We start from the raw sequence: 24,988 nt of genomic DNA, 5'->3' as shown, positions 1-24,988 counted from the left end.
CCCTCCCGGGAGGTTACGATGTACAAAGTGGAATTCAGTCGGTACGATAAATACGCTCCGAATGCTCATCACCGACTGGATGATGGGGGGGTCCTTAGTTTAGTCGAAACTGCCTAAGGGCGTTGCCCTCTGTGAAGGGTAGTCCTTGGGTAGGACCTATAGGGCAGGCCTATGAGCCTACCCTCGGACTATAACCCCATCATTAGTCCCCGAATGGATCGGGTTGGAACGACGAAGTGGTACCTGGAGTTCGGATCCGACTGGTATGGATGTGACTTTGGCGTTGTTAGCCTCGATCCATTTTATCCTTTCGACCAATGATTCGAGTGAATATACCAGTGAAACGAACCATCAGGGACCGAGTGCTTCCGCGGAATCTTTCGATGTGACCGGTCAAACTGACAGCGGCGGATTCTCTGGGATCTTCAAATTTCGGTTGTCGCGCGCTCAACGGGGATGTCGACATCGTCGTCGAGTAGTTTCTGCCGCCTCGATTACCGCGCCTTTATCTTCTCCACTAATATCGCAGCAGCCAGTCGGGGGATAAGATTTCGGGGCCACCTGTTAGTGACCCAGTCGGAACCTTATTTAAGCCTCTCCGGCGGGGGTTTCTTGTTGAGCTGCCCTTGTTACTCGCACTCGCCCAGCTTCTCCCGTAGCTCACTGTGTGTTGCAAGCCTCCTCCTTCCTCTCTTCCTCTGCGGATCTGCTGCCTTCGCCATGACAAAGGGGCAGACAAGCAACTCGAGTCACAGAAGAAGAAGAAGATGGCGGCAGCTCCTGCTCAGCGACGACAGCGAGCACTATCGGCGGGTTGGATCCAGGGGATTTCCTCCCCTCCACGGTGACGATGAACGACCTGCTGGAGCTGGTGGAGCAAGGCATGATTTCCAACAAGTCGTGGAGGTTGCCGGCGGAGGGCGAGACGGAGCCGGCGCCGTAGGAGGGAGAGCGCGTCTTGCTGCTCAGCCACGTGTACAGGGGCTTCTCCTTGCCTCCCCACCCCTTCTTTAGAGGTATTATGAATCACTTCGGGGCGCAGCTCCATCATTTTCCTCCCAACGCGATAGCTCATCTCACCGCATTCGTCACTCTGTGCGAGTGCTTATTGGATGTCCCCCCCATTGGGGGCTCTTTAAGTATATCTTCTCCGCTAGGTCTCAGACTGTCAAAAAGCTTAGCCAGTCGGACGATAAAACCCATCTCCTCCAGCTCTGCGGGGGCTTAGGCTTCCAAAAGAAAATGAAGAGTAGCTATCCCCCTCTCCAGTTGTCCGAGTCAGTTAGGAACTGGCAGTCGACCTGGTTCTACTGCCAGGGCATAGCTTTTCCGAATGCTGCGACTGGGTTGCCGCCCTTTAGCCTAGACCGTCCGACTCCTCCCAGACAACTTGAGCTCTCCAAGTTGGAAAAGATTGAGATCCAGCCTCTGGTCGATGCGCTGATAACCTTCGTCCGCAAGGGAGTCACCGGCATGGACTTGCTGGAGACTTTTCTGGGTCGGCGCATCCAGCTGCTGCAAGCCCGACACCACGCCATGTGGCACTATGTGGGGCCTGAGGATTCCACTCGGACTCACCCAGAGTGCGTGACCGGGGAGACGGTGACAGCGTGGGTCTGCGGCATCATAGGCGCATGCAACAACCCCCAAGGAGCCCGACGAGTGAGGCCCTTCCACGCCGACAACCCTCCTTCGAATGAGGTGAGCGCATCTTGTGAGTGCTTTCAATCTTCTTAGATTTATTGCTTTTCTTGTGTCGCCGCTTGGTGTCTGACGTTGTCGACTGTATCTTGTGCAGGAGTGGACCAACTGGCATTCTCCCGTCTCGTACGGGAATCCCGTTGAGGAAGAGGAGGGCAGCCAGGAGGGCAGCATGGATAGCGTCGAGTACGTCTCCGACAGTGGGGAGACGGAGGAGGAGTCTGAAGAGGAGGAGGGGGAGGCTGGGGAGCAGAGCTCACCGCCTCCACCATCAGAGCCTCGGACTAAGCGCCGTCACGAACCCGCGGCTCCGCCGGTTCCTCCAGCAGCTCTGAGTGCTCCGCCTGCTTCTCCCGTGGCTCCGAGTGCTCCGCGAGCTCCTCCCGTGGCTCCGAGCGCTCGGAGCATGAAGAGGACCAGGGACGCTGCTTCCGAGCCTACGGACTAACCGTCCAAGGTGGCCAAACCGAGTGGGCCCAAGCCTCGGAAAGCTTTGCCTCGGATGAGGATCGCTGTTCCAGTTGCCTCAGCGTAAGTGTCTTGTTCTCCCATCTTCTTTCAATAATTGAATGAACTCATGCTTATCGAACGAGTGGATTTTACTCGACAGAGCTGCCACCTCTGCCACCTCTCTGTCGCGCCAGGACGATGATCCCATGGATACGGATAACGCTGCCACATCTCAGCAAGGTACGTTGTGACGACTCCGAGAGTTTGCATTATTGTTTCGCGAGTGCTGTCTTTAATCTTGCCCTTTTTCTGCAACCTCATGTTATTCAGTCGGGCTTCCTTCGGAGGTGATTCATCTGGACGAGGACGAACAAAAGGGATCAGGGCCAACTTTGGCGCATGTCCTTGAGGTTGTTCCATCTGCTCCTGCTCCTACCGTGGACGCGCCGCCGACCGAGCCGATGCCGTCGACTAAGGCGGTGTCCCTCGCGGCGGAACCGACTGGACGGGACTTGGGATGCACAAGGAGCCTTCTGTCGTGCCAGGTCCATCGACCGTCCAGTACGACGCCCGACACCTCCCGGAAGACCAAGTGGGAGCCGCCAAGGAGGCCATGGTGCAGGTGGAGTTGATGGTGGGTGATGCCAAGGGAGCGTACGACTCCATCGCGTCTTTGTACAAGAGAAGCTTGGAGCTCCGAGACGATATCCGAGTAAGTGCGCTAGTAAGTGTTTACTTCCCTCTTGTAGCCCACTGGGTGTCCAAGTGATATACTCGGATACAGTAGGATTCTTTCGCAGTGGGTTCACTCAGAGTGAACCCAGTGGGTGTAGTCCCCGAGACTTCTGTCGAGTGCTTGCACCGGCAGTTGTCTTTATATGTATTTCCCGTTATCTGAGCAGATCCGAGCTGGTCTGCCCGAATATTATTAGTGGGGGCACTCGGAGTTTATCCACTGGATGTAGTTCCCGAGAGTAGTGTTACTCAAGTCGGCTAATAGCATTCTCGTAGATTTGCCTGTTCGTCATGTAGCTCAATAGGGCCGGCCTGTTCGAGCTTCATGCCAGTGGGTTCACTCTTAGTGAACCCACTGGGTGTAGTCCTCGAGACCGCTGTCGAGTGATTGCATCGGCAGGGGTCTGAAGAACTTTGTTTGTTTTCCTTCTTGAATGTGTCTGAGCTTCCTTTTGGGCTGATTTGGCAGAAGACTTGCGAAATGGGATCCGCGTACAATACTCTGAAGGCGGAAAAGGTTCAGCTTGCTGCGGAATTGGAGGCGGCTGTGAATGAGTTGGCTGGTGTGAAGGGGGCTCTTGCTGACCGAGAGAAGTCTTTGGAGGAGTCCCGGGAGACCAACAAGGCATTGGTGGCCGAAATTGAGAAAATGGGCAAGCAAAGAAGTGAACTGATGGGTCAAATGAAGGTGATGAACCATCGATGCATTTCGCAGGAGAAGTATGTGAACGACTGGGCAAGGAAGATGATTGCACTGCTCGGTGGTAAGCTTCTTGCCGAGTGCTTCGTGACTTTGTACTTGATTTTGCGCTTATTTTCTGCTCTTCTTTTCTTTGCAGATTTTTGTCTGGATGCTGAGGCTGAAGCAGCCGACATTGAACGGTCGGTTGTTCCGAACGTTCGACTCGGCAACGAAGCCAATCGGGACATGCTCCGAGCACATATTCGCCTTGGCAGAGTGGGGCCTTTCATCGGCCGTCTGAGAGAAGTCATCGGCCGGATCGACAAGGAGCTGTGGCCGAAGATGATTCTCGGCAGGAAATAGAAGGGTTGATGACTCGCCTGGAGGACGTCTCGAACAGAGTGCGGGCATGGAAGAAGTCTGCCGCTCGTTGTGGTGCGCACATGGCGCTATCGCTGGTCCGAGTGCACTGCAAGGAAGCTCGCGAAGAAAAGCTAAAGGCGTTGCAGGTCGCCAACACCAAGAAGCTTCGATTCGAAGATTTCATGGAGACCTGCCTCGAGACAGCCACTCGTATCGCGGACGGGATCGATCTTGAGACCTTTGTGGAGCCTGCCAGTCGTGATGACGCTTGAAAAACTTTACCTCGGTATGCCGAGTGGTATCTGTATCTAACTTGGGCCACTGCTGTTGGCCGTCACATTCGTGGTTCTGTGTGGGTAAGCTTGATCCACACCGAGCCGACTATCGTAGATCCAACGTTGAATTCGAATCGAATATTTTGCTGTTCTTTCGCCAAGTTTATTTTCTGACACGATTTGGGCTCGTGGTTTTTGTTTGGCGTTTCTTGGTGAAGCCAATGGCAAACATGCGGAGCATGTAATTGTCAGTTGTCTTCACATCCACATGAGCCTCAATGAGGGTCTGCTAAGCCTTCGAGTGGATCTCGAGGATACACTCGAAGGAAGCTTTTTACTTGGGCGATTCTGGATCGTAGCTAAGTCCCCGAGTGTGGCACCTCGTGCGCACTCGGAGTGAGTTGATACTCATGTAGTTGTCAGTTGTCTTCACATCCACATGAGCCTCAATGAGGGTTTGCTAAGCCTCCGAGTGGATCTCGAGGATACACTCGAAGCAAGCTTTTTACATAGGTGATTCTGGATCGCATCTAAGTACCCGAGTGCGGCATCTCGTGCGCACTCGGAGCGAGTTGATACTCATGTAGTTTTCAATTGTCTTCACATCCACATGAGCCTCAATGAGGGTCTCCTAAGCCTTCGAGTGGATCTCTAGGATACACTCGAAGGAAGCTTTTTTACTTAGGCGATTCTTGGTCGCAGCTAAGTCCCCGAGTGCGGCTGTTAGCGCACACTCGGAGAGAATTTTTACTTAGGTGATTCTGGATCGCAGCTGAGTCCCCGAGTGCGGCTGTTAGCGCACACTCGGAGATAATTTTTTACTTAGGCGATTCTCGATCGCAGCTAAGTCCCCGAGTGCGGCTGTTAGCGCACACTCGGAGAGAATTTTTTACTTAGGCGATTCTGGATCGCAACTAAGTCCCCGAGTGTGGCTGTTAGCACACACTCGGAGAGAATGTTTTACTTAGGCGATTCTGGATCGCAGCTAAGTCTCCGAGTGTGGCTGTTAGCGCACACTCGGAGAGAATTTTTTACTTAGGCGATTCTGGATCGCAACTAAGTCCCCGAGTGTGGCTGTTAGCGCACACTCGGAGAGAATTTTTGACTTAGGCAATTCTGGATCGCAGCTAAGTCCCTGAGTGCGGCTGTTAGCGCGCACTCGGAGAGAATTTTTGACTTAGGCGATTCTGGATCGCCGCTAAGTCCCCGAGTGCGGCTGTTAGCGCGCACTCGGAGAGAATTTTTGACTTAGGCAATTCTGGATCGCAGCTAAGTCCCCGAGTGCGGCTGTTAGCGCACACTCGGAGAGAATTTTTTACTTAGGCAATTCTGGATCGCAGCTAAGTCCCCGAGTGCGCTGTTAGCGCGCACTCGGAGAGAATATTTGACTTAGGCGATTCTGGATCGCAACTAAGTCCCCGAGTGCGGCTGTTAGCGCGCACTCGGAGAGAATTTTTGACTTAGGCGATTCTGGATCACAGCTAAGTCCCCGAGTGCGGCTGTTAGCGCACACCCGGAGAGAAAAAAAAATTTAGACCGGAGTGTGCAAACGCGGAAGAATTTTGGACCTGCAAAAAATCAGTCTGCTTTGTATTACTTCAATGATACTTGTTCTTTACATTGCCTCCATCGGCGGTCACGTGTAGAAGCGCTTCACGAGATCTCCATTCCATGCTCACGGCTCGTCCGTTTCCCTGTCGAGGTTGTAGAGTCGATATGCTCCGTTGTTCAGCACCTTAGAGATGATGAAGGGTCCTTCCCAGGCGGGAGCCAACTTGTGAGGCCTCTGCTGGTCCACTTGGAGCACCAGGTCACCTTCTTGGAGTGTGCGACTCCTGACGTGCCGCGCGTGAAAACGCCGCAGATCCTGTTGATAAATTGTTGAGCGAGTCAGTGCCATCTCACGCTCTTCTTCTAGTAGATCCACTCCATCTTGCCTGGCCTGCTCCGCTTCGGCTTCGGAGAAGAGTTCGACTCGTGGAGAGTTGTGAAGCAAGTCACTCGGAAGGACTGCCTCCGCTCCATAAACGAGGAAGAACGGGGATCGCCGTGTAGATCTATTCGGAGTTGTGCGGAGGCCCCACAACACCGAAGGCAGCTCGGTGACCCATGCCCCGGCGGCATGTCCAACTTCTCGCAGGAGTCGAGGCTTCAACCCTTGAAGAATAAGTCCAATCGGCGCTCTACTTGCCCGTTGGTTTGAGGGTGCGCCACAGATGCAAAATCCACTCGGATACCTTGGCCTGTGCAAAAACCTTTGAATCTGTCCGAGTCAAAGTTTGTGCCATTGTCAGTGATTATGCTGTGCGGTACTCCGGATCTGGAGATGATGTCTCTGACAAATTTGATGGCCGTCAGGGCGTCGAGCTTCTTGATGGGCTTGGCTTCAATCCACTTGGTGAACTTGTCGACTGCCACCAACAGATGAGTGAATCCCCCTTGGCCTGTTCTGAATGGACCGACTGTATCTAATCCCCACATTGCGAACGGCCAAACAAGAGGGATTGTCTTTAGCGCAGATGTTGGCTTGTGGGGCTTGTTCGAATAGAACTGACAGCCTTCGCATCGGTCGACCATATCCTTTGCCATTTCATTCGCCTGCAGCCAGAAGAAGCCAGCTCTGAATGCCTTGGCGACGATTGATCTTGAGGAGGCATGATGACCGCAAGTTCCCGAGTGAATTTCTTCGAGGATTAACTGTCCCTCCTCAGGGGAGATGCATCGTTGAAGGACTCCTGAAACACTTTCCTTGTACAACTGGCCATCAATGACGGTGAAGGACTTCGACTTGCAGACGATCTGCTTGGCTTGGACTTTGTCCTATGGTAATTCTTGCCTCAGGATGTATGCAATGAATGGCATAGTCCAATCGGGGATGATAGCAAGAATCTTATGATCAAATCAACCACAGCGGGGACCTCGGCCTCAGTCGGATCTGTTGAGCTCTTCGGTTGTACCGGTTCCTCTGTAAAGGGGTCTTCTTTCACCGAAGGGAGATGTAGGTGCTCGAGGCAGACATCACTCGGGACTGGTCTCCGAGTGGATCCGAGTTTTGCCAACTCATCAGCTGCTTGGTTCTTCAGTCGCGGAACATGGTGAAGATCCAGACCTTCAAACTTGTTCTCGAGCTTCCTTACTGCATTGCAGTATGCAGTCATGGTGGGGTTCGTGACATCCCACTCCTTCATCACTTGATTAACCACCAAATCTGAATCGCCATAGAGCATCAGGCGACGGACGCCGAGTGAGATGGCCATGCGCAATCCGTAAAGGAGAGCTTCATACTCTGCCTCATTGTTGGAGGAATCGAAATGTATCTGCAACACATACTTAAGGTTATCACCTTTCGGCGATATGATCACTACGCCAGCGCCGGAGCCATTCAGCATCTTGGACCCGTCGAAGAACATAGTCCAATGAGCCGAGTAGATGTGAGTCGGTTGCTGTTGTTCTACCCATTCTGCTATGAAGGCAGCCAGGGCTTGAGACTTTATAGCCTTCTTGGCTTCAAACTTGATGTCGCAGTATAACATCTTCATAGCCCACTTCGCCACTCGGCCTGATGCGTCTCGATTGTGGAGGATTTCTGACAACGGCGCATCAGAAACGACAGACACCGAGTGGTCTTGGAAATAGTGAGCCACCTTCTTTGCAGTCATGTAGATCCCATAAATAAGCTTTTGATAATGGGGATACCTCTGCTTGGAAGGAGTCAGGACTTCGGAGACATAATATACTGGCCGCTGAACCTTGTACGCTTTGCCTTCTTCTTCACGTTCGGCTGTAAGAACAGTGCTGACGACTTGATTTGTAGCCGCGATGTACAGAAGAAGGGGTTCTTTACTGAGCGGGGCAGTAAGAACCGACTGGGTGGAAACTAGGGCTTTGAGGTCGTCGAATGCAATCTGGGCTTCATCTGTCCACTCAAAAGTATCTGATTTCTTCATGAGTCGGTACAGAGGTAACGCCTTCTCGCCGAGTCGAGCGATAAACCTGCTCAAAGCCGCTAGGCAACCTGTGAGCCTTTGAACTTCATGTATTCTAACCGACCGCTCCATTCAGACGATGGTCCCGATCTTTTCGGAGTTGACATCCATTCCTCGTTCGGAAACGAAGAAATCGAGTAACTTTCCGCTGGGAACACCGAATGAACACTTGGCAGGGTTGAGCTTGATATCGTACCTACGAAGGTTGGCGAATGTTTCTGCCAAGTCAGTCAGCAGGTCGAAACCTTTGCGTGACTTTACTACAATATCGTCCATATATGCCTCCACATTTCGACCGATCTGGTCAAGGAGGCATTTCTGGATCATGCGCATAAAAGTTGCTCCTGCATTCTTCAAACCGAATGGCATAGTGATGTAGCAGAAACACCCGAATGGGGTGATGGAGGCTGTTTTTAATTCATCCGGACCATACAGACGGATCTGATGATAGCCCGAATAGGCATCAAGGAATGATAAACGCTCGCAACCCGCAGTCGAATCGACAATTTGATCAATGCGGGGGAGCGGGAAATGATCTTTCAGGTAGACCTTATTGAGATGCTTGAAGTTGATGCACATACGGAGGGACTTGTCCTTCTTGGGCACCATGACAACATTGGCGAGCCACTCAGAGTGGTGTACCTCGCGAATGAAGTTGGCTGCCAAAAGTTTAGCCACCTCCTGTCCGATTGCGTTCCTTTTGTGCGCGGTGGACCAACGTAGGCGTTCTCGGACGGGTCGAGCGGTAGGATCCACATGTAGCCGGTGCTCAGCCAACTCCCTGGGTACACCTGGCATGTCAGCGGGCTTCCATGCGAAAATGTCCCAGTTCTCACGGAGGAATTGGATGAGCTCGGCTTCCTATTTTGGATCAAGGGTGGTGGAGATGTTCGTCGGGGCGGCGGTGTCGTCCGTCGGGTGGATGCTGACTTTCTTCGTGTCGCCCGCCGACTGGAATGCGGACTCCGAAGCTGGCTTCTTCGAACGCACCAAGTCAACGGGGTCGGCCGTCTTCTTGTACTCATCCAACTCGAGGATAGCCATCTGCTGATCGGCAATCCGCGACCCCTGCTGCAGACACTCTTCGGCCCGCTACCGATTGCCTGTGATGGTGATCACACCTTTGGGACCCGGCATCTTCAGCTTCAAATACACGTAACATGGACGGGCCATGAAACGTGCATACGTCGGACGGCCCAGAATTGCATGGTATGCACTCTGGAAGCCCACCACCTCGAATGTCAGCTTTTCCTTGCGGAAGTTCTTGTGGGAGCCGAAAACGACGTCCAACGTGATCTGGCCGAGTGACTTGGCCTTTCGTCCTGGGACGACTCCGTGGAACTGCATGCTGCTCTCGCTAAGTTTGGACATCGGAATGCCCATCCCCTTGAGAGTGTCAACGTACATGATGTTCAAGCCGCTGCCGCCATCCATGAGGACTTTGGCAGTCGGACTCCCTCCACCACTGGGTCGACTACCAGAGCCTGCCTCCCCGGGGTGGGCACGTGTGCTGGATGATCCGACTGATCAAAGGTGATCGCAGTCTGAGACCATTTGAGGAACGTGGGGTTAGTCGGGGTGGCCATGTTCACCTCCCTGTTCATCAGCTTCAGTCGATTCTTGCTTTCCACGTCAACAAAAATCATTAATGTTGCGTGGACCTGGGGGAACGGATCCTCCTTGTCCTCATCATCCTGCTCGTTGTCCTTTTCACTCGGCTGCCCATCGCCGAACCCTTGGATCAGGAGGCGACATTGCCGAGTGGTGTGCTTCGGGAATATGGCGTTGCCTTCTTCATCCATCTTCATGTGGATTGGACATGGCTGATCCAGGATGGAGTTCCCGAACTACTTCTTCTTGGGGGTATACTGAGCTTTCCCCTTGCCCTTGAACTTGGCATTTGTAACGGCAGTTGCCTCTGCCTGCGGAGTGGACGGAGCTTTCTGCTTTTGCTTCCGATTGTTGTTCCCATCTCCGTCGGCGACTGCCTTGTGCTTGCCGCTACGTATGCGGTCCTCTTCTTCGCCATTTGCATAGCGTGTGGCTATCTCCATCATCTTGCTCATGGAGATGTCGCCTGTCCGACCGAACTTCAGGTACAGATCTCTGTACCGCACGCCTGCCTTGAATGCGCAGACTCCTTGATGCTCTGTGACGTTCTCCACCGTGTGGTAGAGGGTCGTCTAGCGCTGGATGAAATCGCGCAGGGGTCATTCTGCTTCTGGACGCAGTGCTGGAGCTCCACGAGACGAGCAGGCTGTTTGCACGTGCCCTCGAAGGTCCTGATGAACACTCGGGACAGATCTGCCCAGCTGTAGATGCTTGATGGAGCCAACTGATTCAGCCACGCTCGTGCCGAGCCGTCGAGCATCAGGGGGAGATGTTTCATGGCGTCCTGGTCATCTCCGCCACCGATCTGGACCGCCACTCGGTAGTCGTCCAGCCACATTTCTGGCTTGAATTCTCCTATGAACTTGCTGATCCCCGTCGCCAAACGGAAGTTGGGAGGGATGTGAGCTGAACGGATGGCCCGACTGAAGCACTCGGGGCCAGAGACGATGGTCCTGCTTCCACTCGGACGGTCTCTATCGTGACCATCACGGTGGGCTCGACTCCTGTCGACCTTCCTCTGGGCGATGTGGCCTCTTGCGTCGGGCCTTGGATCATACGTGTCACCAACTGAACGCCGATCATCATGATGTCGGGGCCCGTTAGGTCCACCCAGCGGAGGGGTGCGTGAACAGCGACGATCTTCAGGATTCGTGGAACGACTGCCCCCTCTGCGTCGCAGATGAGAGTGGGGGCTATAAACTGACCGATGCGTGTTTGCGTGAACAGAACTGTTGTGGATCCTGGTGTGCGACTGGGAGACCGCCGAATTCTGCTGCTGTGCTGTGTGCAACAGGGCACGGATGTGCTCGATTCCTCTACCAGCCTCCGAATCAGTCGGTTGGAGGGAATCGGCTATCTTGGCAGCGGCAGCCAGGTTGAGGACGGGTGTACGGAACACCTCGACGTTGCTCTCACGAGTGCGTCGACTGGCAGAACGGTGGTGTTGACGGCGAGCGCCGGACGATTCGCCGACCTCGTGCTCGTTCCGGCCAGTCCGGTGGGGACTTTCATGGGAATTTGCCATGAGAACTTCGGCTGCAGGCCCGCGACCCAAGTACTCGGAAGATAACTCAGTCGGAACTGAGTCCAAGCACTGGGACGGCGGCGCGACCACAACTGACTCGAGGACCGCCACTTGAGAGGACGCGTTCTGGCGCGCCTAGGCGTGTCGCACCCAATGCTGGAGCCGCGGACGGCGGGACCGCTTGTTGCGGCGCGTGACGGGGGCGAAGGTCGACACCGGGGCTGACTACTGGAGAAGAAGGACGCGTCGGGCACCGGCACGGAAGTACGTAGCCCCGCGACTGGGGAGCGCCTTGACGTCGAGAGACGCATCGCGAAGCCATGCCGAATCATCGACGATGAAGGAGAGTGCGCCGAAGGGGATCTCCCGACCCATGCATAAATCTCTGGTGGACGACATGATGAAAAGATGAAGCTGCAAACTCGCCGGAAGTCACTTAGACGCGTGCCCCACGGTGGGCGCCAACTGTCGTGGGTATAAGTCTGACAGTAGATGTGTAGGGTACGAAAGGATGGGCAGAGCCTTAGCTACCACGAGGTTGTATGAGTTGAGGCCCCTCTGTGGTGGAGGTAAAAGCCCTACGTCTCAGTGCTCTTGGGAGCTTAGTGTCGAGTGGAATATAGGATTACAGTGAATGCCAACCCCTGCACCAGTGGGGAAGGGCGGCTCATATAGAGTGCGCTGCCCTTCACAACGGTCGGTGGATAGGGGTGGAGTAGTGGCGAATAATACGTTACAGGTAATGTATGTCTTAAATGCTAATAATGGTGTATGAAAACGTACGACCGTTACCCTCCCGGGAGGTTACGATGTACAGAGTGGAATTCAGTCAGTACGATAAATACGCTCCGAATGCTCGTCACCGACTGGATGATGGGGGGTCCTTAATTTAGTCAGAACTGCCTAAGGGCCTTGCCCTCTGTGAAGTGTAGTCCTTGGGTAGGACCTATAGGGCAGGCCTATGACCCTACCCTGGGACTATAACCCCATCAGTGGGTGAACAAATCTTTGTCGAGCAATTGATAGAACCGCGCAAAGTCGTGACGATATCTATGGCAATGATTATATCTATAGGCATCACGTCCAAAACAAGTAGACCGATACTTTCTGCATCTACTACTATTACTCCACACGTCGACCGCTATCCAGCATGCATCTAGTGTATTAAGTCCAAAAGAACAGAGTAACGCCTTAAGCAAGATGAGATGATGTAGATGGACAATCTCATATCTACGACAGATCCCACCTTGTTACCCTTGATGGAAACTACACGATGTGTGCCTTGTTGCCCCTACTATCACTGGGAAAGGTCACCACACGGTAAGAACCCAAAACCAAGCACTTCTCCCATTGCAAGAATCATAGATCTAGTTGGCCAAACAAAACCCAAGACTCGGAGAGACTTACAAGAATATCAAATCATGCATATAAGAAATCAGCAAAGACTCAAATATATATCATAGATAATCTGATCACAAATTAACAATTCATTGGATCTCGACAAATACACCGCCAAAGAAGATTACATCGGGTAGATCTCCATGAAGATCATGGAGAACTTTGTATTGAAGATCCAAGAGAGAGAAGAAGTCATCTAGCTACTAACTATGGACCCGTAGGTCTGAAGTGAACTACTCACGAGTCATGGGAGGGTCGATGATGATGATGAAGAAGCCCTCCAACTCCAAAGTCCCCTCCGGCAGGGCGCCGGGAAGGGTCTCCAGATGAGGTCTCGCGGAAACGGAAGCTTGCGCTGGCTGAAAAGTATTTTCGTGGCTCCCTTGATTTTTTTTCTGAGGGCGGAGTTGGGGCTTGTGGGCTCCTTGTAGCCCTCTTGGCTTGGCCCACAAGCCCCCTGATCTTCTTTCGTTCGGGAAAAATCATTTCGGGGATTTTATTCCGTTTGGACTCCGTTCCAAAATCAGATCTGAAAAGAGCCAAAAACACAGAAAAAATAGGAACTGACACTTGGCACTGAATTAATAAGTTAGTCCCAAAAAAGATATAAAAGGTACATAAAACATCCAAAGATGACAAGATAACAACATGAAACCATCAAAAATTATAGATACGTTTGAGATGTATCAATGAGTTCTCAAGCACGGCGGCGTGGTGGTGGTGGTCAACCAATCCAGCAGGCTTCGTCAAGCTCTACCAAACTAAACTAGACGAAGGAGACGATCTATGGAGGAGAGGGCAGCACATGGCTTTTCACGTGTAGTTTGCCCTCAAAACCTGCACTTTATATAGGAGGAATAGTAGGCAGGGCTGCCTTGCCTCCTACTCCAAGCAGGAGGGCTCGGCTGAGGCAAGGTAGGAGAGTCCTCCTTCAATTCGATTTGGTGGAGGACTCCCGTCCTACTTGGCGACATCCTTCCTTTTTTTCCATTTTGCACTTGGCTGAAATTGGCCTCTTGGGCTGGCCGCACCATCCCACTAAGGGCTGGTGCACCATCTTTAGGCCTATTAGGTTCTCTCCCGGGTGGGTGCCCCCTTGATACGTCTCCAACGTATCTATAATTTTTGATGGTTCCATGCTATTATCTTGTCATCTTTGGATGTTTTGTATGCATGAATATGCTATTTTATATCTTTTTGGGACTAACCTATTAACTCAGTGCCAAGTGCCAGTTCCTGTTTTTTCCATGTTTTTGATCTTTTTCAGAGGAGAATATTGAACGGAGTCCAAACAGAATAAAACCTGCGGAATGATTTTTTCCATAACACAAGACACGCAGGAGACTTGAGAACCAAGGTAGGGGACCTCGAACGAGGTCACAAGCCACCCAGGCCCGGCCTAGGGGGGCGGGCTTAGCAGGCTTGTGGGCCCCCTATGTCTCCCCTGCCCTAGTGTAACATCCCAAATTTTGGAATGTTAATATAATTATTATATTTTTTGTTTGTTTGCTTGAGTGATTGAAACTTTAGTGAAATTTGAAACTTTTCAAAAACTTTTGAATGAGAGGGAATAAAATGACTCTCCCCTTCTCCGGTAAATTCAAATTCAAAAGCAATGAGATAAGATGACATGACTTCTTCAACTATAATGAATTTGAATGGAGTTTGCATTTGAATTCTTTAAAAAAAATTCTTTTGCTCTTCTATATTTTTCTTCCTCGACAAAATGCCCCGACAAAATTCTTGCACGCAAGAAAGAGCGGAGGAAAATGACCCTCCAAAATGTGAGGCATTTCTGAAATATTTTGAGCCAAGAAGACCCAAGTTTTATGGAGAAATTAATTGCCAAAAAGAAAATAAAGCCTTAAGGGATTTTTTCTGAAAAAAACATTTTTAAAAAGTTTTTATTTTGGTTTTGGAAAAATGATAATCAATTAGGAAATATTTTTATGATCGATTTGGTATATAATACCCCATATAAGTTATTTTTATTTTGTTTCCTTTTATTTCCCTCCCTTTTTTTAAAACACTTGCCCCCTCGGGCCTGGGGGGTAGGGCGCGCCTCCTGGGCTTGTGACCCCCTCGGGCATCGTTTCGCGTTGATTCTTCTTCCCAAAAATCATAAATATTCAAAAAAAATCCCTATAGGTTTTTTATTGCGTTTAAACTTCGTTTGGTATGGATATTCTGTGGAAAAAAACATGCAACAAACAGGAACTGGCACTAGGCACTCGATCAATATGTTAGTCCCAAAAATAGTATAAAAAGTTGCCAAAAGTATATGAAAGTTGTAGCATATTGGCATGAGACAATCAAAAATTATAGATACGACGGAGACGTATCAGTTTTCCATATCTCCATGAGGAATTTGCTGATGCTGAAAAATCTTTGTTAAAGAGTACAAGACCATGGTAGTTCAGCTCAGTAGTGGTCCGGAATCTCTTGCGCCTTATCCTTGGAGATTCAAATGGATTTGTGCCGATGAAATAGTGATGTTCATCAAAGAATCTTTCCTTCAAAAAATTTGGCCTTTTTGTACCACTATAGGGATGAAGAGTCTTGGGTTGAAGATTTGGCTTCAATCGGCCCACAAGTCATCGAATATCTTCAGTCTGAGGAATATCAGCCACGAGAACTGCAGATTGAGGATTTTGAACGAGAGGTTCAAAAGCAGTGTCGTCACTCTGAGGAACATTTTCTTCAGCCACATATTTGTTTGTTGAGGAATATGTGATGTTTGTTGTGTATCCCTTGCAACGGCGCCAGAAATAGTTGTGTCGATGGCACCAGGATTCCTTCAGCTGCGGCTACGCCTTAAGGGACTTCCTAGGCAAGTGTGCAAAGTATTTCCCCCGTGGCCTTGGAGCCTTGCGTTGGTGTTCCCTCAAAGTGGAAAGGGTGATGTAGCACAGCGACGGTAAGTATTTCCCTCAGTAAGAACATCTATGTCAAGTACAATGAAATCCACGGGTACATAGTTCTTATTTGCAATAGTAAGAACATCATCGATCCTCCCCATGGGTTTCATGACAGTAGAATCCGCAAGATGCAAATTAAGAGAACACTCTTCAATCTCATGAAAACCAAGAATATCACATAAAGACTTTGGAATCGCGGAAACACTAGCACCCAAATCACACAAAGCATTGCACTCATATTTTTTTATCTTGATTTTGATAGTAGGTTCCCACTCATCATGAAGTTTTCTAGGTATAGAGACTTCTAGTTCGAGCTTCTCTTCAAGAGATTTCATCATAGCATCTACGATATGCGCGGTAAAGGATTTGCTTCGGCTATAAGCATGTGGAGAGTTTGCAATGAATTGCATCAAAGAAATGCATTCAAACAAGGAGCAATTATCATAATTGAATTCCCTGAAATCCAAAGTGGGAGTTTCATTACTACCCAAAATTTTGACTTCTTCTACTCCACTCTCGACACCTTTATCATCAACATAGGTGGACTCCGAATCATTGGGGCATTTTTCAACCAAAGTGGATTCATATCCAGCCCCTCCATAAGTAGGTTTGACACGCGAAAACGAAGATTCAAGAGGCGACACACCAAGCACATTAAGATCATCGTGATTTGCATCACTAGAATGCACCCTTTTAAACCATTCATGTCTAGCGCGAATTTGGGCGGTTCTTTCTTTGCTCTCATTCATGGAGATACGCATAGCTTTCAAAGTTTCATCCAAGTTAATCTTGGGAGCAGCACATCTAACTTTCAAAGCATCAATATCACAAGACATCCTATCAACGCTCTTAGCCAAATCGTCTATTTTGAGTAGTTTTTCCTCTATGGACGCATTGAAAATCTTTTGAGAGTTGATGAACTCTTTGATATTACTCTCTAGATCAGAGGGTAATTTGTTGTGATTTCCATAAGTGTTGCCGTAGGAATTTCCATAATTGTTAGAGGAGTTACTAGGAAAAGTCCTAGGAACATAGTTTCCTCTAAAAGCATTGTTGTTGCCAAAATTGTTCCTACCAACAAAATTCACGTCCAAACTAGCATTGCTACTCTCAATCAAAGAAGATAGTGGAATGTCATTAGGATCTACGATAGCATTTCTACTAGCAACCAAATTCATCAACTCGTCCATCTTAGCACTAAGAGAGTTAATCTCTTCTATAGCGTGCACCTTTTTGCTAGCAGGCGACCTTTCAGTGTGCCACTGAGAGTAGTTGGTCATGATATTGTCTAGGAGTTTTGTAGCGTCTCCTAACGTGATTTCCATGAACGTTCCACCCGAGGCGGAGTCCAAGATATTGCGAGAAGCGAAATTCAAGCCAGCGTAAAAGATTTGTATAATCACCCACAAACTCAAGCCATGAGCGGGACAATTTCCAATCATAAGCTTCACCCTCTCCCAAGATGGTGCAACATGTTCATGATCAAGTTGCTTGAAATTCATGATATCGTTATGTAAGGAGATGATCTTAGCCGGCGGAAAATACTTGGATATGTAAGCATCTTTTCACTTATCCCAAGACTCGATACTATTTTTAGGCAAAGAAGAAAACCAAGTTTTTGCGCGATCTCGCAACGAGAAAGGAAAAAGTTTCAACTTAATCACGTCATTATCCACATCTCTTTTCTTTTGCATATAACAAAGCTCAATGAAGGTATTGAGATGGGATGCGATATCTTCACTAGGAAGGCCGGAGAATTGCTCTTTCATAACAAGATTCAGCATAGCTGCGTTGATTTCATACGATTCCACACTAGTGGCGGGAGCAATCGGAGTACTAATAAAACCATTATTATTAGTGCTCGAGAAGTCGCAAAGTTTGGTGTTTTCAGACATGATGACTTCAACAACCAAACAAGCACACAAGCAAGCAAGAAAACCGGCAAAGGCAAAAGAAAACGGCGAAGGCGAAAGGCGAATGAAAACGGAAAATGTGAATTGGGGGAGAGGAAAACGAGAGGCAACTGGTAACAAAAGTAAATGCAAGAGAAGATTTTGTGACACCTACTTGGATAGATCTCTGATGTTTTCTCCTCCCCGGCAATGGAGCCAGAAATACTTCTGATGTTTTCTGTGTAACCCTTGCAACGGCGCCAGAAATAGTTGTGTCGACGGCACCAGCATTCCTTCAGCTGCGGCTACGCCTTAAGGGACTTCCTAGGAAAGTATGCAAAGGATTTCCCCCATGGCCTTGGAGCCTTGCGTTTGTGTTCCCTCGAAGCGGAAAGGGTGATGTAGCACAACGACGATAAGTATTTCCCTCAGTTTGAGAACCAAGGTATCAATCCGGCGGAAGAGTATCTCAAGATCCTGCACAAACACAAAAGCTTGCACCCAACGCTATGAAGGGGTTGTCAATCCCTTATAGATTGTTTGCCAAGTGAGAACTGAAAGCAACAAAGTAACAAAGAAAAGTAAAAGCGGAGGTGTAAACAATGGATGTGAATAGACCCGGGGGCCATAGTGTTTACTAGTGGCTTCTCTCATGAAAGCAAGTAGACGGTGGGTGAACAAATTACTGTCGAGCAATTGATAGAACCGCGCAAAGTCGTGATGATACCTATGCAATGATGATATCTATAGGCATCACGTCCGAAACAAGTAGACCGATACTTTATGCATCTACTACTATTACTCCACACGTGAACCGCTATCCAGCATGCATCTAGTGTATTAAGTCCATAAGAACAGAGTAACGCCTTAAGCAAGATGACATGATGTAGAGGGATAATCTCAAACCAATGTTAAAACCCCATCTTTTTACCCTTGATGGCAACTACTTGATGTGTGCCTTGCTGCCCCTACTGTCACTGGGAAAGGTCACCACATGGTAGAACCCAAAACCAAGCACTTCTCCCATTGCAAGAATCATAGATCTAGTTGGCCAAACAAAACCCAAGACTCAGAGAGACTTACAAGGATATCACATCATGCATATAAGAAATCAGCAAAGACTCAAATATATATCATAGATAATCTGATCACAAATCCACAATTCATCGGATCTCGACAAACACACCGCCAAAGAAGATTACATTGAATAGATCTCAATGAAGATCATGGCGAACTTTGTATTGAAGATCCAAGAGAGAGAAGAAGCCATCTAGCTACTAACTACGGACCTGTAGGTCTGAAGTGAACTACTCACGAGTCATTGGAGGGGCGATGGTGATGATGAAGAAGCCCTCCAACTCCAAAGTCCCCTCCGACAGGGCGCCGGGAAGGGTCTCCAGATGAGATCTCGCGGAAGAGGAAGCTTGCGGCGGCGGAAAAGTATTTTCGAGGCTCCCCTGAGTTTTTGCGGAATATTTGGGAATTTATAGGCCAAAGACCTAGGTCAGGGGGCGGCCAGGGAGGCCACAAGCTTGCCCACCGCTGCCTCCCCCCTGGTGGCGTGGTGGGAGCTTGTGGGCTCCCTAGAGCCCACTTGGCTCGGCCCAAAAGCCCCTGGTCTTCTTCCGTTCGGGAAAAAATCATTTCGGGGTTTTTCTTCCGTTTGGACTCCGTTCCAAAATCAGATCTGAAAAGAGTCAAAAACATGGAAAAAACTGAACTGGCACTTGGTACTGAATTAATAAGTTAGTCCTAAAAAAGATATAAAAGGTACATAAAACAACTAAAGAAGACAAGATAACTGCGTGAAAACATCAAAAATTATATATACGTTTGAGACGTATCAATATGTTGTGCAGATTCATCAACTTCTGGTGCAGCAGTTTCCTTAGTGGTTGTTTGATTTACAGTTTCTTCAGCTGATTCAGTTGCTTCATTCTTCGGGATAGACTTCATCAGAGAGTTTTTGTCATCAAAACTTGTATGAATTTCTTCAGCGACAGGAAGGGACTGAGGAATATGTGGAAGTTGAGTTGTGATTGGTGATTTGGGATTAGCTTCCTCCCAGTATTCGTCATTGATGACAGGTGTTGTGCTGCCAATGTCCACTTCTTCATCTTTTTCTTCATCTCCCGCATCTGTTCTCTGCTAAGGTTGAGGAGATGAGACTTGAGGAATTGAAGGGTTTGGTTCTACTTCAATTTTTCATCAACCTGCTCTGTGGAAGCAACAGATCGAGTATCTTCTATTTCTTCATACCCTTCTGGGATGACGTGTTTGGCACCAAATGGCACCACTTGGTAAGAGGGTACCATGCTGATAGGAGTGGCATCAATAAGTGTAGTTGAGGAACTTGCCAAAGTACTCAAGTGTTTTGCTTCATAGGACTTTGAACTTGCTGAAGCCTTTCTCTTCTTAGCTACTTCCTTTTCAGCAGCTTTCGTTTTCTTCACTTCTGCTACAGAGGGAAGTTTCACTTTCTTCACTTTGAAGACTTTGGTGCCGGAGCACATACTTCAGGCACGACTGAGGCAGTCGTCCTAGCAGTCGCAGTTTCTTCAGGCGCAACAATTTCTTCAACTGACTTGAGAGGTTCATGAGTTGCAGGTTCGTCAGGCACATGAATTTCTTCATCCCTGTCAGAGTCTTCACACAATTTAAGAGTATAGCTGGCCTAAATAATTTGAGGTTGCATTGAGGTTGCAACCCTTTTGTTGTGGTCTGTGATGACTTTTATCGCCACGTTGATGAATCTGATGTTTGCACCCTTCTAGTCCGCATGAAAGCGACTGCATTCTTCACTAATGTTTTGATCTTAGTTTGTGTGGGGATGAGCTGATGAGGGTTCAAAGATAAAATATTGTTCTTCACAAATTTTTCTTTCGGAGTCTGTGCTTTTCTGGCTTGTTTGCCTTCTGAACCTTCCATTTTTCTTTATTAATGAAGTCCGTCAGCATATGACTCGGTCCAAGTGGAAGCTTCTAGTCATCAATAGGTGTTTGAGGATCTCCATACAAGACATCAATGAAGTCTAACACCACCTTTGGATCCAACATGAGGGGAATGTTGTTGCCTTTGTCCTCTGCAACCCTTTCTTATTTGTTTGTGATGATTGCAGCAAGTACTTCATCATCAGCTTCTTCTTCCTCTGATCCAGAGGGAACATTAAGTACTATGTTGGTTGGGCTAGGCCTTTTTCCTCGCCCAACGATCATCTTTTTCTTTATGGTAGCACTTAAAGAAGTATGCGCTGATCCAGAAGCTGAGGGTCTTGAGGGAATTGATGTCCCCATTGGACGTTGGCTTGTCTTTAGTTGTAGTGGCGGTGAGGACTGTAAGGCAGTTGCTGAGGACTTTGCACCAACATTTGGGGCTGATTGAGGAATTTGCTATGAGGAATAAGCATTTGAGCACTTTGGCTTTATAACTCATTTCTTCAACGGAGCTCGCTTCGGATCAGGTTATTACCAGAGGCCTCAGCAGCAAAGGAGGAGGCAGCGACTGTAGCGGCAGCAGATTCCTCATTGAATCTCTTCACGACCTGTTTTGGAACTTTGTGCAATTTTGCCTCTTGCTTTTCCCATTCTTCAGGATAGTCTTCACCAGTGGCAAGACTTGTGGGATCTGCAACTGGTTGATTTCATAGAGGAGGTCTTTGGCATGGAGGCTTCAAAGCGAATTTCTTCATGTATTTTGGGGTTACATATATGTACTCCTCCCATTCCCTGGCCCATCCCATCTCAATTTTCTGCAAGCACGTCTTGCGCTTTTCTTTTGTCTCGTTCCCATAAATTTCTTCATCAGGGGTGCAGTAGATGTCTTCAGGTATCTCAAAGGCAGTCTTGGTCTTAGCCTTTTTCCACCCTTGTGATGTTTCTTCTCATCAACCATTTTATTCACTTGAGGATTGTGAACTTTCGAGGAATATGATGTGGTATGCAATTTTTCTTCTAGAAATGCTGCAAATGAGTTAAGTTGATGAGAACCTAGTGATTCGTTAGCAACATTTTATACCTATGAACAAAGTGTAGGTGCAAAGAATCTGAAGAGGTCATATGCGTTCTCAGAAGATTTTCAAAAATGACTCAAGTTGAGGAAATTGACCAATACTATTTTTGAGGAATTTCAGTAGGTGTTCTTGTCTTGGGTTCCAGAGTTGTGTAGATCAGAAAATTCACACAATTGAGGAATATCTTTAAGAATTGAGTAACTTAGTGAAATTTATCAAGTGTTCTAGACATGGAAGTGTTCATCTGATGAATTTTCTGAGGAATAACACTTTTTGAAGATTTTATGGAAACACAAAGATCTACAAGGGTAGTAAAATTAGATTTTAATTACCCTTGCTGAAGAACACGAAGAACGCGATGAACTATAGTCGGTAAAACAGAAGCTCGTTAGTTCAGATCTTCAGCGCCCTAATTTGGCGGCTGAAGACAGCTACGGCGGTGGCGGAGGGAGGAGATTCGTGGTCAGCGTGAGTACGGTGATGATGAGGTCGAGGCAGTGAAGCTCTTCCTCACCGGCAATGATGTATTCTAGCAGCGGTGCTAGGTCTTGGCTTCGATCGGTGAGAAGTGGAAACGAGAGGAAGAAAGTGACCAAGAGATGAGAGTGGGGTATCTATAGCCCAGGTGAAAACGGCCCGCTTCAGACCAGATTGCCCCTGGCCCTTCCTCTCCGCTCGACATTTGACACTCACATATTAAGCGCTGGAGTTAGTGGAGATCGTGCAGATCGTGCTTATCCAATCATGGGTAGTGGGTGTGGTTTGAGCAGTAACGACCAAAAACATATTTTAAAAAATTGAGCACTTTGTTCTCAAATTCTTCAGCTGACAAGGACTCAGTGAATACTTTGAACGAGTTTCAAATAGAACGTCTATGAAGAATTTGAGAACATATTGGGTTGATCTTAGCATAGAGGGGGAATGGGTCGATCACATTCACTTAGAAGAAAGACACATCATGAAGATTTAGCAATAAGTGAATGTTGTTGAGGACTTTGAAAGCTCAAAATACGAGTATACTCAATGAAGAACACATGTTGAGAAGTTTGAAGAATTTGAAATTTTGAGGAATTTGCAAACTTGGGGAATTTCAAAATCTAAAGAATTTGAAGATTTGAAAATTTTGAATAAATCTCAACTTTGAAGAATTTCGAACTTGGGTTGGTGGCATAACCTATCATATAAGAATGATGATTTCACACACCGCGTACAATTGTCTTAGGGTCGTGAGAACCAAAGTCTTCATTAATTTCTTCACACTTAGAGTGTTATTCTTCAGTGATTGAAGAAAAATGTTATTTCCTGTGTTGCACATCTATGTCATCAATTTTGCATAAGTGTTAGGATGTGTGTCCTTTCAAAGAACATTTGAAGATCCTAAGATATTTAGCTCACACCGCAACTTACAAAATCCCTTTTCATCCAAGGTCTTAGTGAAGATATCTGCCAGTTGTTCTTCAGTCTTCACGTGGTCGAGGAAGATGTTGCCCTTGAGTACATGATCATGAATAAAATGATGACGTATCTGGATGTGCTTGGTCTTCGAGTTTGTACTGGGTTGTTTGCAATCTTGATTGCACTTTCATTCTCGCAGTACAGTGGCACATTCTTCATGTTGATGCTATAGTCCTTGAGGATTTGCTTCATCCACAGTAGTTGAGCACAACACGAACCAACAACAATGTACTCACCTTCAGTAGTGGAAAGTGACACACAGTTTTGCTTCTTTGAGGACCAACACACTAACGATCGTGTGAGGAAACAGCAGGTGCCCCATGTTGACTTGCGATCTACACGGTCACCAACATAGTCAGATTCAGGACATCCAACAAGATGAAGATTTGAGCCCTTGGGGTACCATAATATAAGCATTGGTGTGTGAGCTAGACATCGAAGAATATGCTTCACAACCTTATGGTGTAATTCCTTCGGCCTTGCTTGGAAACGGGCACACATGCAAACACTAAGCATTATATCTGGCCTAGATGCACATAGGTACAATAAAGAGCCAATCATAGAGCAATATACCTGCTGATTGAAATCTTTACGATTTTTTGTCAGTGCAGAGGTGGCCGTTGGTAGGCATGGGAATTTTGACGCCTTTGCATTCATGCATGCTGAATTTCTTCACGAAATCCTCGAGGTATTTATCTTGAGAAATGAAGAAGACATTGCATCGTTGACAAATTTGTAGCCCTAGGAAGAATTTCAGCTCCCCCATCATGGACATTTGATATTCTTCACCCATCATGTAGGAAAATGCGTCACTGTAATGTTTGTCAGTACTACCGAAGGTAATATCGTCCACATATATCTAGCACACAAATAGTTTATTGTCATAGGATTTTGTGAAAAGAGTAGGATCAAGTGAACCGGGTTTCAAACCTTTCTTCATGATGAATTTCTTCAATGTGGCATACCACGCCCGAGAGCCTTGTTGAGTTTGAAGACTTTGTCAGGATGCTTTGGGTCTTCAAAACCTTGGGGCTAAGCAACATATACTTCTTCCTCAAGCTTACCATTGAGGAATGCACTTTTTCACATCAATTTGCTACAATGTGATATTGTGATGGTTAGCATAAGCAAGCAATATACAAATAGCTTCAAGTCTAGCAACAGGTACAAAAGTTTCATGAAAGTCAGTTCCTTCAACCTGTGTGTAGCCTTGGTCTACAAGTCGTGCCTTGTGCCTCACTACCTGACCATCTTCGTCTTGCTTGCTTGGTAGATCCACTTGGTGCCGATGACATTGTGCTTGCGAGGATCAGGCTTGTTGACGACTTCCCACACATTGTTAAGCTTGAATTGATGAAGTTCTTCTTGCATTGCTTGAATCCACTCAGGTTCCATGAAGGCTTCATCTACTTTTGAGTGTTCTGTGATAGACACAAAGGAAGAATGCCCACAAAAGTTAATCAAATGTGAAGCTTTTGAGAGAGTGAGGGGACCTGGCACATTGATGTCATCGAGGATTTTGTCAATTTGCACTTCATTTGCAATCCTTGGATGTGCGGGTTGAAGACTTTGATCAGGTTGAGGAATTTGAGCAGGAGCAATTGCCTCAGGTGCACCAGCATGAATTTCTTCGTTGTTTGGAATGACTTCTTCAACAAATGGTTGTTCTTCAGTAGGAATGATATCTTCAGTAAACTTGAACCTAATTGATTCCTTAGGAGGCATTTCATCAAGCACATGAGGTAGGTGCTCTCTTTGCGAGCCGTTAGTTTCATTGAACCGCACATCTATAGTTTCAACAACTTTGTCGTGGTAGCTTTTGAAGACTTTGTAGGTGTGCGAGTCCCTTACGTAACCAAGCATAAAACCCTCATGTGCTTTCGGTTCAAATTTTGAACAGTGGTGAGGATCTCTAATCCATCATCTTGCACCGAAGACATTGAAATGACTTACATTGGGTTTCTTGTCAGTGAGGAGTTCCTATGAGG

Source organism: Hordeum vulgare, chromosome 7H, assembly GCF_904849725.1.
Source record: "Hordeum vulgare subsp. vulgare chromosome 7H, MorexV3_pseudomolecules_assembly, whole genome shotgun sequence".
Taxonomy (NCBI): domain Eukaryota; kingdom Viridiplantae; phylum Streptophyta; class Magnoliopsida; order Poales; family Poaceae; genus Hordeum; species Hordeum vulgare.
This window is presented reverse-complemented; position numbering follows the sequence as displayed.